This window comes from Triturus cristatus, chromosome 11 (genome assembly GCF_964204655.1).
Source record: "Triturus cristatus chromosome 11, aTriCri1.1, whole genome shotgun sequence".
Lineage (NCBI taxonomy): Eukaryota > Metazoa > Chordata > Amphibia > Caudata > Salamandridae > Triturus > Triturus cristatus.
In genome coordinates, this window is record NC_140594.1 from 1052974515 (window position 1) to 1052988961 (window position 14447).

The window sequence follows — 14447 nt, forward strand, 5'->3', positions numbered from 1 at the left end:
CTAAGCAAGTGCAGGAGTATCCATCCTTTCCTGTTCCAGGTGGGGATCCTTCCCACTTTTTAAATGCTATGTTTATCATTTTTAATAGAGTGATGAATCCAGCTGGTGCGCCTGTGGTCCCCATGGGTCCGCTCTCATGTTCTTTGGGCTTTCCATCAACTTATCAGCAGGATCCTTTCATGTCCTTCATACCGGTGGCCCAGGTTTTCTGGCCAACTCCGGCGCTGAGAGACACTCCAAGAAAGAATACTCCTCCTCTGGCCATTCTGCCTGCTTAAGTGTTGCCAACGTCAATCAGGACTTCTCTGGCGCTGGCTAGCTCCGTTCCAACATCGCATGCTTTGACTCTGGTGACACTTCTCACCACTCCAGTATAGTTGCCTATGTCACTGGGGCCTGTGCTGACATCGCCAGTGCTGTTACCGACGCCACGTCATAGGTCAAGAAGAGAGGCCTAAAAACTTCTTGAAGAAGAAAGGTATTTCTTTGGAGATAAAGATCCTCCAGAACTAGAAAAGGGAGACATTATATCTCTAAACCTGTACTTTGAAGGGTTGGAAGTAGTTTGAACACGTTCCCGGAATGGGAGTTATGGTCACCAAAAGGTTTTCCGCCTCCAGAAGTAACTTCCTACCACTCAGTTATAAGGAAGGCAGTGGAAATGTTGGAATTGTCTATTCCCACTACAGAACTTAAGTTCAATCTGTTGAGTGAGGTGCTTAGCTCCTCATCTTCAGAAACTTTGTTGTCTTTTAATGAGGCTTTAACAGAGTCAATTTGGACGTTTGACAAAAGCCTGCGATGACGCCTACTGTATCCAGGCAAATACCTAGGAGGTATAAGCCATCTCTAGGTGATCCAACCTTTTTGTCTTCTCACCCATCACCTGAGAGTTTGTTTGTTAAGGCTCCGTGTTCATAAAAAATGACCCCTCAATCCTTTCATTCTATGCCAGCGGATAGGGAATCCAAAAAGATGGAACAATCGGCTACAAAGGTGTTTTCTTCAGGCATCATGGCACTGAAATCCACAAACACAATCTGCTTGTTGGGTTGTTATATACATGCCTTGATAACTTTAGCTAAGACAGTGATCCCAAAACTGCCTAATGATGTTCAGGGGCACTTTTCATAGCTTCTGAATGATGGGCATGCTGCCGCCCAGCAAGGTACACAATCTGGGTGGATACCACTGATTCAGTGACTAGAGCGATGGAACTATAGTCACTACAAGAAGGCATGCATAGCTGAGGGGATCTGGTTTCTCTCTGGATGTGCAAAATGACCTCATGGATTTGCCCTTTGATGAGTCAAAACTGTTTGGTGCCAAAGCAGATTCTACCCTGGAAAGGTTTACAGACAGCAAGGTGACAGCTAGTTCCTTGGGTTTTAGTCTCAGTCCAAGGATTACAGACAGTTCATGAGGTTCCGGTGTTTTGGCAGAAACCTCTCCTTTTGTGGAAGACAGCAGTACCAACAGCAGCAATCATTTCTCCCTTACAATCGTGTTTCATCCCTAACAGCTCCACATCAGTTAATTTAAGAACCATATTTGCGTTTTTTAATCAGATCAATCAGAATATACCCGCTGCAGTGGTTCTACTTGATGCTGAGAAAGCATTTGGCTCACTGGAGTGCCATTTCCTATTGGTCACGCTGAGCAAACTCGGCATTCCTAAGGGTTTCTGTGCTCTTGTCCGTCTATTATATGTGACTCCATTAGCAGGCTTAACAATCAATGGCACTATAACAGACCAATTTTTACTTTCCAGGGGCACTAGACAGGGATGCCCTCTGTCCCCTCATTTATTTGTCATAGCCCATAGCTCGATGGTGATAGCCTCCGTTTCCATCGCGGCCCCCTCTTGGCATGTCTATATGCAGGCGATATAATGCTATTTGTCTGGGATTCCGAGTCTAACCTTTCGCCTATCCTTCGCGAGATTGCCCGGTTTGGGGTGCTCTCTGGCCTTACGGTTAACTGGAATAAATCAGAGATGTTTCCCCTAACAGATAACACAGTGCCCTTTCTCCAAGCATTTCTCCTGCAAAGGTGCACAGAACCCCCAAATTCCTCAGTATCTATCTCCATTGCCAAAACACTGAAGTTGTATGTTTAAACTACGGCCCTACAATCGACAAGTTATCAACCCAAATTAACCGATGGATGAAACTCCGCCTGTGTGTGTCAGGCAGGATAGCGATTATAAAGATGGTGGTACTGCCCCATTTTTGTATTTATTCTTAAACATTCCTATGGTACTAACTAGTAAATTCTTTTACAACCTATGTAGCATGCTTACGTGTTTATTATGGGCAGGCATACAACTTAGAATTAGCTGTCAGACCCTGATCCGACCATTGGTGGGTTTAATGTTCTTATTTTATACCTTGATTGCTTAGTGGCACAGGAGCATTTTGCTTACCACAGGTTTTTCACTACGATGCATGGCTACAGTTTCTGAAGCCGGAATGTTAACAAGCCCTCCCATGCCCACTTTCCACACTCCTGCCACGAGGAGTCCCTATAAATGCTTCAGAAATACAAATACTCTTAACCTCATGCTGGGCATGGACTTCACTCCAGTGGTACCTTGGCTTTGCTTATTTATATTCTCCACACATTTCTCTTGCTGACAACCCTTGGCTATCACTCACTGCAGAATCATTCACCAATTGAACCATATCCACTTGTCTGCTCTGCAGCTTGGGCGATGTCTTTACCGAGACTGGATTGCGCTCTGTCACGTCTCTAGCGAGGGGTATGGTGTTAAACACATGGACAGATTTATTTTACAAAGACTACACAGTGCACTACGCACCACGATCCAGACCCCCCTCTGGAACCGCTTGACTTTCCCCCCTATACCTGGTCATTACTACCCCAGATGGGACCCACTTTATATCTCGACTCTACCACCCGGCTTTGTCTCTGAAGCCCGCTGTGGATAGGGAAGCTAGGGAGGCATGGAAGAGAGATCTGGGAGACCCACTGCCGGATAAGATGTGGTACTGATGCTGTGAGTAGACTAGAATGGTCTCTAATAATCACCGACACAAACTACTCTACTGCGCTTCAAATACCTGCACCACGCCAGGCGCGCAACACCCATTGGGCTCACCGGGCTTCAGCCCCCCCCCGTCATGTGTGTCAGCCCGGCTGAGACAGCCTCGTGGGCTGGCGTCCGTCTAATTGCAGCCGGACCCGAGTACTTCACAGGTCTTTAAAAGACCATTTACTCGTTAATGAGGCTTTTGTTGTATTTTCACCCCTTCTTACAGCCACTCTGCCTATTGCTGGAAGACTTAGCCCCCCCCCCCCAAATCTTTTTCAGCCCCCCCCCAAATTTGGCTCTAGTTGCCCGCCTGCCCCACGCTTAGGCTACCCCCATTTGTTAGCTGAATTAGATTATACCAGGGCCATTGCGCAGCAGAACACGCTGGCTTTACACACTAGGGGGCATATTATCAAGCCAGGCGATAAAATTATCGCTGCTTTAACAGCAGAAAACTGCCGCTAAAGCGGCGATAATGGGCTTGATAATATGCTCTATGGAGCCCATGATAGATGTCCTTCACATCTAACATGGGCTTCAATTGGAATTCCATAGAGCATATTATCAAGCCCATTAGCGCCGTTTTAGCGGCAGTTTTCTGCCTCTAAAACGGCGATCATTTTATTGCCTGTCTTGATAATATGCCCCCTAGCTTGGAACTGTGCACCTATATTTGCTTACTGGGAAGAGGTGTTCTCTGTCCTGTCACAAATGATCGAGATCAAACTTGATCCAACACCCTTGGCGGCACTACCGGGCATCTTCCGACCGCTCCCAGGGGGGTTCTGCCATTATGCAGCTATTGCATTTGCACTAGCTAAACGCCAGGTGTCCCTACACTGGGGGTTACATCTATCCCCACAGTCAAGAGGTGGACTCCAGATCTGATGAATTTCGATAACATGAGTGATACCTACACAGCTCTACAGCCACCCACTCCTAGGCCTAAAAACAAATGGCAGCTACTGCCCACCTATTTATTGCTTTGCCCGCTTGAGGCCAGGGACCCCGCGCTTGATTGATGTATATTTTACACTTATGTAAATATCCATAAACACATAAGGTAACAACATTATCTCACCTCATATTATAAGGCTATGTCCCCAAATATTTACATCCTTGTGGCTGCCTCGCTCCCGGATTGCAATCTATTTCCCTCTGATGGGTGTCATGCTCCCCCGTTTGTCATGCTCCCTGTTACATTGCATGCCTTATTTATTTTTATTTAGTTTTTCCCTCTTGCTCTATTGATGCCATGTATCTCTTTTTAAATCCTTATTATAGCGGACACCATTCTTTTCATTTTATTTTCTTTATTGATACATAATCAGGAATGGACATGTAGATGACAAACTGTTGTTAGTGATTGACTTCCCCTTGCACTTGTTTGGATTTATGTTACTATTTTGATATTGATTGTTTTTTTGTTTCCATATGCAAAATCAGTAAAGAAATACACACAAAAAAGCTACCTCCATACTTATGGAGTACCAAAAGTATGGATTCCGCCCAGGAAGAGACACAGAATCTGCCCTCATCGCCATCTGGGATGACCTTAAAAACACAGTATGCTGGAACGGGGTTGCTGCATTACTTCTCTTGGACCTCACAGCTGCCTTCAACATAATTAACCATGACACTCTGATGCAAAGACTCTACGGCATAGAGGGGACTTTTTTCGACTGGATCACATCATACCTTCAAAACCGAACAAATGTCACCCATTCTCCCCCTTTCTCATCCAAACCGTACTTCAGAAAAGCAGGGTTCCCTCAAGATTCTATCATCTCACCCGTGCTTTTCAACATCTATAAGAAGTCATTACCAGTCATGGTCAATGAACTTCATTCAGTTCAATCAATCAATCAATCAAATAGCATTTGTATAGAGCAGCACTGTCACCACTAGGGGTATCTGGGAGCTGAGGGTGCTGTGTCTGAGTTGAAAAACCAGGTCTTGAATTTCTTTCTGCAGTCCATCAGGGACGATGCTGTTTGGAGGTGGAGGGGCAGGATGTTCTAGGGCTTGGCAGCGATGAAGGAAAAGGAACGCCCCTGCTGTAACGGATGCGGGAGGTGTGTGCAAGGGCGAGAGAGGTGGAGCGCTGGTGTCTTGCGGTCAGGTGGAAGTTCAGAGGTATGATGGTTCTTGATCAGGGAGAGCTCTGTATGGGTGCGTGAGGATCTTGAACTGGCACCTCTTCTGGATGGGGAGCAGTGGAGGTTTCTGAGGTGAGGGATGATGCGTCTCCATTTTAGGAGATCCCGATTGAGTCGGGCTGTGGTGTTCTGTATGGTATGAAGTATTTTGAGGAGCTGGGTGGAGATTCCGGCTTAGAGAGGGTTGCCATAGTCAAGGCGGCTGGTGAAGAGGGCTTGCGTGATGGTCTTTCTGGTATTGATGGGGATCATCTGAAGAGTCTGCGGAGCATGCGGAGGGGGTGGAAGCAGGAGGAAGCGACTGCATAAACTTTTTTGTTTCATGGTAAGGTAGCTGTCGATGATGATGCCTTGGTTGCGTGCATGGTCTGTTGGTGTGAGAGGTGGTCCGAGTTCTGCCGGCCACCAGCTGTAGTCCCATATGGAGGTGTTTCTTTAAAAAATCTGTACTTCTGTTTTGTAAGAGTTGAGTTTGAGGCAACTCCAATGCTAGAATTATGCAGATGACACACAAATATTCCTTAAATTGGAAAGCCCCAAAGACGTAGGAAACTCACAGATCTTCAGTTGCCTCAGAGCCGTTTATCAGTGTATGACATTGAGCCATCTCAAATTAAATGTTTCCAAAACTGAAATGCTCACATGTGGCGATTGGAAAAATGATGACCCACCCTTCGCCTGGCCTGACGTTCTGGTACCACCTCCTAAAGTATCTAAGGAAGTAAGAAACTTCGGAATCACCATGGACTCCAAGTTATCAATGCATTCTCAAGTGGATAAATTAGAAAGATCATGTTTCATTACCATAAAAACTCTGCAACGCATCTTCCCCCACCTGGGATTTCAACACAAGGTCCAGGCTACTATCTCTCTTGTACTGTCTAAACTTGATAACTCCAATGGTCTTTACCACAGTTCATCTTTATCAACTGTGAAAAAACTACGGTGGATTCAGAACTCTGCTGCCAGACTACTTCTACATGTAAAGCCACAAGCCCACATCTCCACTGCCTTGAGGGCCCTACATTGTGTACCGGTTGCCAGGAGATCCACATTCCAGTTGCTTGTATCAACTACAAAGCAATACATGGAACAGGACCGTTTTCCATCCGGAATAAAATCACCAAATACATTCAACAAAGGAATCTTTGTCTCAAGATGGGCACCTCACCTCAGCACCCTACCATACAAAAAAACATAGGTAGAACATCTTTCTCTGTTTAATCAGCAAAACTATGGAGTTCATTACCCCCAAACATAAGAGCCACGGATAACTATCTTACCTTCAGAAGACTACTCAAGAGAGGAAACAGCCTTTACAACGAGGTAAATACATTGCATGCATTTGCCTCGCATTTTTATAGCACGCATTTTTTTACCACGATTATGTATTTACATCGTATATCAATACCACAAATTTATGGAAATTTTGGGCGGTGGGGGGTCTCCCCCGACAAATACATTGTTTTTAAATATAAAAACAATGTGTGGTATTGGAATGTGATGTAAATGCATAATCGTGGTAAAAACATGCGTGCTAAAACATGCGAGGAAAATGCATGCGATGTATTTACCAGCGTTGTACAACCCTCAAGAGTTGGTTCTTTCCTACATACTCAAAGACTAAAGTACAGCATATCCCTGTGTTTGTAAACACTTATAATTTGATTATATGTATATATCTAGATATGTGTTTAACTTTATATGAATATGTATAATAACTACGGTTTTAAAATAAATCGATATTCTTTAGGTCTGCTTAACAACTGTATATATTTGATCTAGACTTCTAGCTGCAAATAATTATGGATAACAGTTAACAACAGCCACGTCAGCTGCAGCCTCATTTACAGCAGCCACCAAGGCAGCTATTACCATCTCACTGTCGTTATCATCGTCAACAATAGAGAAACTGTTGACGAAGCTTCTATCGATGAAGACTGTTGCCACTATCAATAATAGTTAACGAAAACAGTAACCATGTCAAGTGCAACTGGTTTTACAGCGACCACAGTGCATTATATTAACGAGAAAGGCAACATTAAATTCCAACCATTGTCAGTAGACACACAAAGAATTTGGGAATGGTGAGTACCAACCATTGTCACTTCTACCACAGATTCCTCATCTTTAGAATACCCCAGGTGCCAGACAGGCTGCTGAAAATTTCAAAAAGCATTGATCCAGCAGGCTAGTAGGTGGCACTGTGCGGCTCAGTGTTGACTTTGTTCTGCTATGGAAGTGACAATGGGAGCTGCATATAAGCGCCACCCATGTGTGTCAAAGTCAGTTTCTTTCTTTCTTCACCTTCATATACTGATTCAGAGCTCATGCCCTACTTTTTCTCTTCAGTTTTCCAGGGTGAAAGGGAACTAGGGCCCCTTCTAAAAGTGTAGGGTTTAAGCCTGGTAGTGATTGTCGCAGATCCCCTCAAACTGCGCCTCTCTTGTTTGGGTTCAGTGCACAACTCAAAGTCCTGGGAGGAATGCACCCTAATCAACCTAAAGGAGATCCAGGAATGCAAAGTGAACTGTATGTTGCAGAATACCGAAAGAGGGCTCAGAAGTCCTGCACCTGCTCGATGTCAAGAATGCAGACCCATGTCAACTCTTGCGACCATTCCAGCGACAGGTCCTCATAATGGTCCAAACATTACAGTAGGTTTAAGTAAAAGCAAAAGCAAAAGAATGCCAAGTAGGTTTTGTCCCAGTTTTGCCACTGTCAGTGTTAGAAGTCTCAAGGATATCTCGCTCCTCATCCCCCACTGAAGGGCCGATTCCGCAACTTATCCCGATGCGCCCTGTTTCAAGGTCCAGCTGTGAAATTGCAACAAATTGAGACATTTAGAGAGGTCATGTTGCACATTTTTGGCACTCTTCCGGCTCCCTCAGGCGTGTGTTTGGGCTCCAAGCATTTGCGGAAGCCTCCAGTCGGGTTATCACTGGCAGATCTTTGCTTGGCGCCATCTATGCCTCCCAAACCTGCTTTAGCCTTTCAGCAGTTTCTTATTGGGATATTTTCCATATCTCGTTATAGACAGCATAAAGGAAGCGCTTTTGACGTGGTTTCAGAGGACCCGCTAAGTGCTGTTGTACCTGAGACAGTGTCGAGGTTTTTAGCCAATCAAGGCACAATTTCCCAACACTGTGAGTTGTTACCACCCCCGAATGTTTACTCTGCACATAACGCATGTCAGGCCTTTTTGCTGTAAATCCTTCGATGTTGCCCAGGAATCTATCCTGACATTTGTCAGCGTCTGGTGGTCACACTAACCATCCCTTCCAATTGGGATCTGATGAGTTATGTCTACTCTTACTCAGCATAGTATCAATAGTGTTTTCACCTTATGGTGTTAACCACTGTCAATTGTCAAATTGTGTAAGAGTGGGAACCACTGATGTGTTTAAATCCCTTATTTTGGCTAGGCCAAGACAAGTTGTCAGTTTTGTTCAGGATAATCATCTGTTGTGGTATTAAATAGGCTCTGAGTAATCTACATCTACTGTGTCCCTCCAAAAGTTGAAACATTGTACAGAGAGTTGGGAAAGGAAGGAAGCAGAGTAAATAACCTTAGCATCAGTTAACATATTTTTCTTTTCAGGTGAAAGTGCAAGCCTATAATAAAATGAGGCTGGGTTAGATGTGTCATAACCAGAAAATAGTCAAACTTCTGTGCAAATGATTTTGAACTACCTGTAGGAAAGTTCCCCTTTCTGCATTGTTACCCCCTAACATTTTGCCTAGAACTGATGCCAACTTGACTGAAGTGTGTGCTGGGATCCTGATAACCAGGCCCCAGCACTTGTGTTTGTTCCCAAAACTGTACCTTTGCATCCACAATTGGCACAGCCTCTGGCCCACATGTAAGTCCCTTGTAAAAGGTACCACTGGTACCAAGGGCCTTGTGACCAGAGAGAGCCTCTGAGGGCTGCAGTTCGATTATGCCACCATCAGAGACTCCTCATCTGATACATACACCCTGCCACTTCAGCCTATGTGTCAGAGTGGGGCCTCAAACCCAAAAGTCGACATGGCACCCATCCCTGGGTGCCAAGCCTAACAACCCCCTCTAGCAGGGTGCACTATACCACAGGTGAGAGCACAGTGCAGCACAGTGGCACAAGCACTGTGCACCTATAGTGTCTGTGCCATTCACTGACATTGTAAGTGCAGTGAAGCCACTTTGAGTACATGGGCTGGGAGTTTGTCATCACAAACTCCCCAGCTCCATGATGGCTTTACTGAAGACTGAGAAGTTTGTTATAAAACTTCACAGCACATTAAACCAGCAACAGCCCTGCAACCTGCACCCGGTTCGGCCACGGGACCTGCTGTCCTTCCAGAAACCCGGCCTGACATCCAAGAAACCCTGGAGGCCCTGCACCCTTCGCCAATGTGCCAAGAACCTCTATTCGGGCTAGAGGCTCTAGTCCCCGTTGTCCGTCAGTAGAAGAACCGCCAAAGTGAGGACCGACACGGGTGTCGACATGACTCACTGATACAAAAGAACTCGCTGACCGCAGTGGTAGAGGACCGACACTTGTGTTGAAGCGACTCTGCCTTGCCAGAAAAAAGTATCCAAGCCGGACAGCCTCCACGACCTCGAGAGATACTCTCAGCCCCATGATCCCAGCTGTGCCCTGCTGGTGCTCGAGAGGCCGTACCCTCCTGCAAGTGGCCCTTTCGGGCTCCTCCGGTGCCTCCTGCACTGCCTGCCCAACCACGACCTCCCCGTGACGGTCCAATGAAGGCGGAACTTATCCATCCGATTGACAGTAGCCAGCCGCCGGTGACCGTGACGGTAACCATGTTGGAGGTCTTCTGAAAACCAGCCTGCTAAATTACTCTCCATGGACTGCAAGGGTAAATCTCATAGCCAGTATCCACCACTGCGGTGTAGATACGGAATCCCGCACCTCAGGGTGCCCCCATTCACCCACGACCAACAGTGCCCACAGTGTTGGCATGAGACCACCTGAAGACTGGAACTGTAAGCCATGTACTTACGTGTAAGTCCATCACCTGTCTTTTCCTCCACAGGATTGCATAGCGTTCTCTCTGTATTGCACTAAAAAAGCATTGCTTGAAACTCTACAAACCTTTCTACCTGAAAAGCTTTGATACTTTGAAAGTAGTACAACTTACTTGCATTAAGTAACCCTTGGTTCTTAAATAAAATACAAAGTATAACGTTTTACACTTACCAATTGGTCTGGATTCAGTCTTTGAGTGAGTGACAACATTTGTTGCCTGAGTGTGTACAATAAATGCTTAATACCGCCCTCTGATAAGCCTAACTGCTCGACCACACTACCACAAACAGAGCTGTTAGTATTACCTACTTTAGCCACTGCTATACCTTTTGGGATCCACTGGATTCTGTGCACACTATACCTTGTTTTGGCATAGTATATACAGAACCAGCTTTCTACGCTACCCCTTGGTGGTGTAGGGCAATGTTCCTGTTGTGTAAAGTTAAACACTTCACAAGGTGTACCAGCCTTGTGTAAAAAATGATGACCGTAATGTTGAAAGCAGAACATGTCGTCAAAATTAGCAGCACCATAATAAAACTCATCAGAAGAAAACCCAGTAGAATGTTCTAGATAGTACTGGGGGTGAAAATATCATTTAAAGATATCTTAAACAAATGCGGTATTGGCAAGAGTTCAGTGGGACCATACACATCAAATGATACCCTGTCCCATACAATCCCATGCGGAACTGGAATAGCAGAATTGTTCACCAGGGAGACGTTTCTATGCTCACAGTGTGATGATGCATGTGGCTAAAGAACCAAGTTCACGGTGTGTACTGCAGAGTGTTCTGGGACAAAGTGTTCATTCCAGAGAAGGAAGAACATAGTCACAAAACCAATCCAAAGGACAAGTAAAAGTAATGCAATTATAATCCAAAGGTGTAACCTTGGAGAAACAGGTAGTCCAACCACCAAGGGACTTTCTTGGCATATTACTGAAGGCCCGCTACATGATATAGGTGATTGGCCTAACTGTGACCCGAGCTTAATACCCTTGCTGTTAAAGACTGCTTTACGTCCCGGTTTTTCCTCTTCACAACTGGGTTTCGCTCAGGGTGGTATGGAGATGAGAAACATAGGGTCACATCCCAACTTTCCATGGCCTCTTTGTGAGCCCTAAAACTAAACGCCAGACTCTGGTCGGAATGTAATATGCTAACTGCGTATTTCTCGATAAAGACGTTCAGATCCTTTAGAACAGCTCAGACATCAGCTGATCGCCGTGTACATACCCACAGAAATCGAGAGAAGGAATCTACTACCACCAAGATGTACTTGCAAGCCCCATCAGGTGATAGGGTGCTGCAGTGGTCCAAATGCATACAAGCCAAAGGCTTGTTTAAAATCAAAAGAGATATCTGTGGTGGACGTGCCACAATGGAACTGTTCATCTGTTGACAGATGTTACATTTTAGGACAAATTCCTTGGGCTGTTTATTAAGACCTTGCCACCAATAGCGTTGCTGCAATAATGAAACTGTAGCTGCTACTCCTGCATGTGCCGAAGTGAGAACCTCATGCGCAGCCAGAATTAATCCCAGTTTGCGATCACTGTTAGGTATTACTGTGCACCCCACTCCTGGAATCTGAGCATACTGTGTGTTTTGTGCATCCAACTAGTAGAAGTACTTGAGTGGAAAGCCCTTCGGCAGGTGTGTGTCACTGCACGCAGCCTTGACGGTCATCATGATGTCTCTCGCTATTCTCATACTTGAACAAGTTGTCGCAGCAACCACGGCGGTGTGAACCGTCACTTTTGCGGCTCTGTCAACCAGTGAATGCCCTGCAACGTGAACGCCAAAATGTTGATGACTAAGTATATGAATGACATCAGCTCACGACAAGCATTTTTTCAGATTTGCCACCTGTTCCCAAAGAACTTGTGCTTAACTGTCCAATAATGAAGATACTCATTATATGACTGCACACAATAATGCGAATCACACAGTATAAGTGTAGGGAATCCAGAATCTGTATTCAGTATTGCCAGTACTACAGCCTTAAGTTCTGTCAGGTATGCAATCACCTAGTGATTGCGTTTAGGTTTTTTCAGGATGGAAGGTTCCATTGTGCATACGGCCTTTCATGACTTCCCATGTGACTGAATATTACTGTTTGGTCCCTACAGCAGGTTGAGCAGAACCATCAGTGTAAATTATATAGTCATAGCATTCTAGAGACATTATTTCATTTGGCAGAAGATATTCTTGCTTGTACTGAAGAAATTCAGGTGTCTGTAATGTAGCGTCAAATCTGTGATCTACATCTTTTGCAGTGATGGAGTTTGCCTATTGAATCCATCTTCGATGTAGAGCTTTAGCGTTCGGAACACTTGCTCTGGGACCCCGCCTCTAAGGTTGGTACTGGGGTCACAATAATAATTTGTTTCCCCTGAGCCAGGGCACGCTCTCTCACTATAGTAGTCTGAACTGCTGTCAGTATTTTTTCAGTCGGTGCAAAATGCATTTCAGCATTTGTATAGAGATGTGATTTATATGCAATTGGAACTGCGTCACCTTCATTGAACGTGACATATGTGTACCCTGATGTATCCGCGATTACACGGATCACCAGGTTTGTAGTGTTTACACAGGTGTGTAAGTGTTTGTAAGCTATAATGTCAGCTTGTATGGAACGTAGAATTTCCGTGTGTTGGTGTGTCCCTGAAAAGTCTGGACGAATGAAGTCGTAGAATGGTTTTACCCGTTCTGCGTGATCAAGAATGTACATTCTGCCAAACGTTCTGGTGCAACGCACATTTTTCTAAAAAATGCATTGTCAGGCTCATTGTCAGGCTCTTGCCCTCGCTTGACAACTCGTATCCCAGAAACAAAACACTAAAGAGGGCAATTTTAGATTTTTTTTAATTGAATCTATAGCCCATGTGAGTGAATCCTAAGATTATACGGTCCACTCTGGTCAAGTGCTCCATCAGGTCATCGTCTTTTAAGTATACGTCATCAAAACATGACAATGCATGATCATCAAAATTCTCAAGTAATTCTGTGGCTCTGGCTGCAAATTGCTCTGGGCTATTCTTATTCCCCTGAGGTATACGGAAGATCTGTTTCTGAGAGCATAGCGCTGTGAAGGCGGTCAAAGATCTGCTTCCAGGTGCTATATTTTGGCAAAAGAACCCCTTAAAAAATAAAGTGTTGTTTTGTATTTTTTTCACACAATGTTATTCATTAGCGAGGCACTGTGTGCATTTTGTACTGAAAATGTGCAAGTAGCTGTGTTTAAATGTCTGTAATCTAATACTAGACGGTATGATTGATAGGGTTTCATTACTGGAAAAAGAGGATTATTCATTGAAGATGTGCAACTTTCAATCACACCTTGAAATTTAAGTTGTCTTAGGAGTTCCCTAACTTGTTGTTTTGCTTCATTTTTTATAGGGTATTGTCTTTGAGGTTGTGGGGTTGTCCTCAATGGTATATCATGATAAGGCGAATCGTCATACCACCCCACATGGTTGCAGTGTAACGCAGGAGCTGGCGCAAAAGCTCACTCCCTGGCATATGAGTGTTTAATTGAATCTGGAACGAGGGTTCCTCCTTTGGGCAATCCATCACAAAGCCAGGTGTCCAATCTGTTTCGGCCAGTAGAATGTCATAACCTCCAAAAGAGGACATCTATAAATCTAGGTACGTCCCCCTCCAACTGTGGCTGGACTTTATATAAACAGTGTGGAATGCTTACCCTGGTATCCGGTGTTTCCACTGTGATATACTCACTCAGCGTTGCTCCCACCAGACAATCCATCAGATTCTGGTGAACTATTGTGACTTCTGCCGCACTGTCTAGAATTGTTAGTGCTCACTCCACGTTCAGAAGCAGAGTCCTCAAAATCTGGGGCAAAGCCTGACTTTTACTCTGGCTACTTTCTTCTTTTTAAATTGAGGTTTCGATATTTTTGGTTTGTTTTCCTGTTTAATAATGTATTCAGTTGAGCGTTGTGAGTCCTTCCTTTGTTTCATGTGCTCTTTTGATCTCCACTCTGACCATCCTCCTCTCTCCGAGGATCTGTCGGATGTATACTGAAAGGAACAAGAGGAAAGTGTATCAGTTTGCTGATACCTGTCATGTGGTTTAACATTATCACGGTTATGTAAATTGCAACATTTTTGATAGATTCCTGTGTTGGAGACCCACCCCATGATATTGTTTTTTCTTAATTTTTCTTGTTGTCACT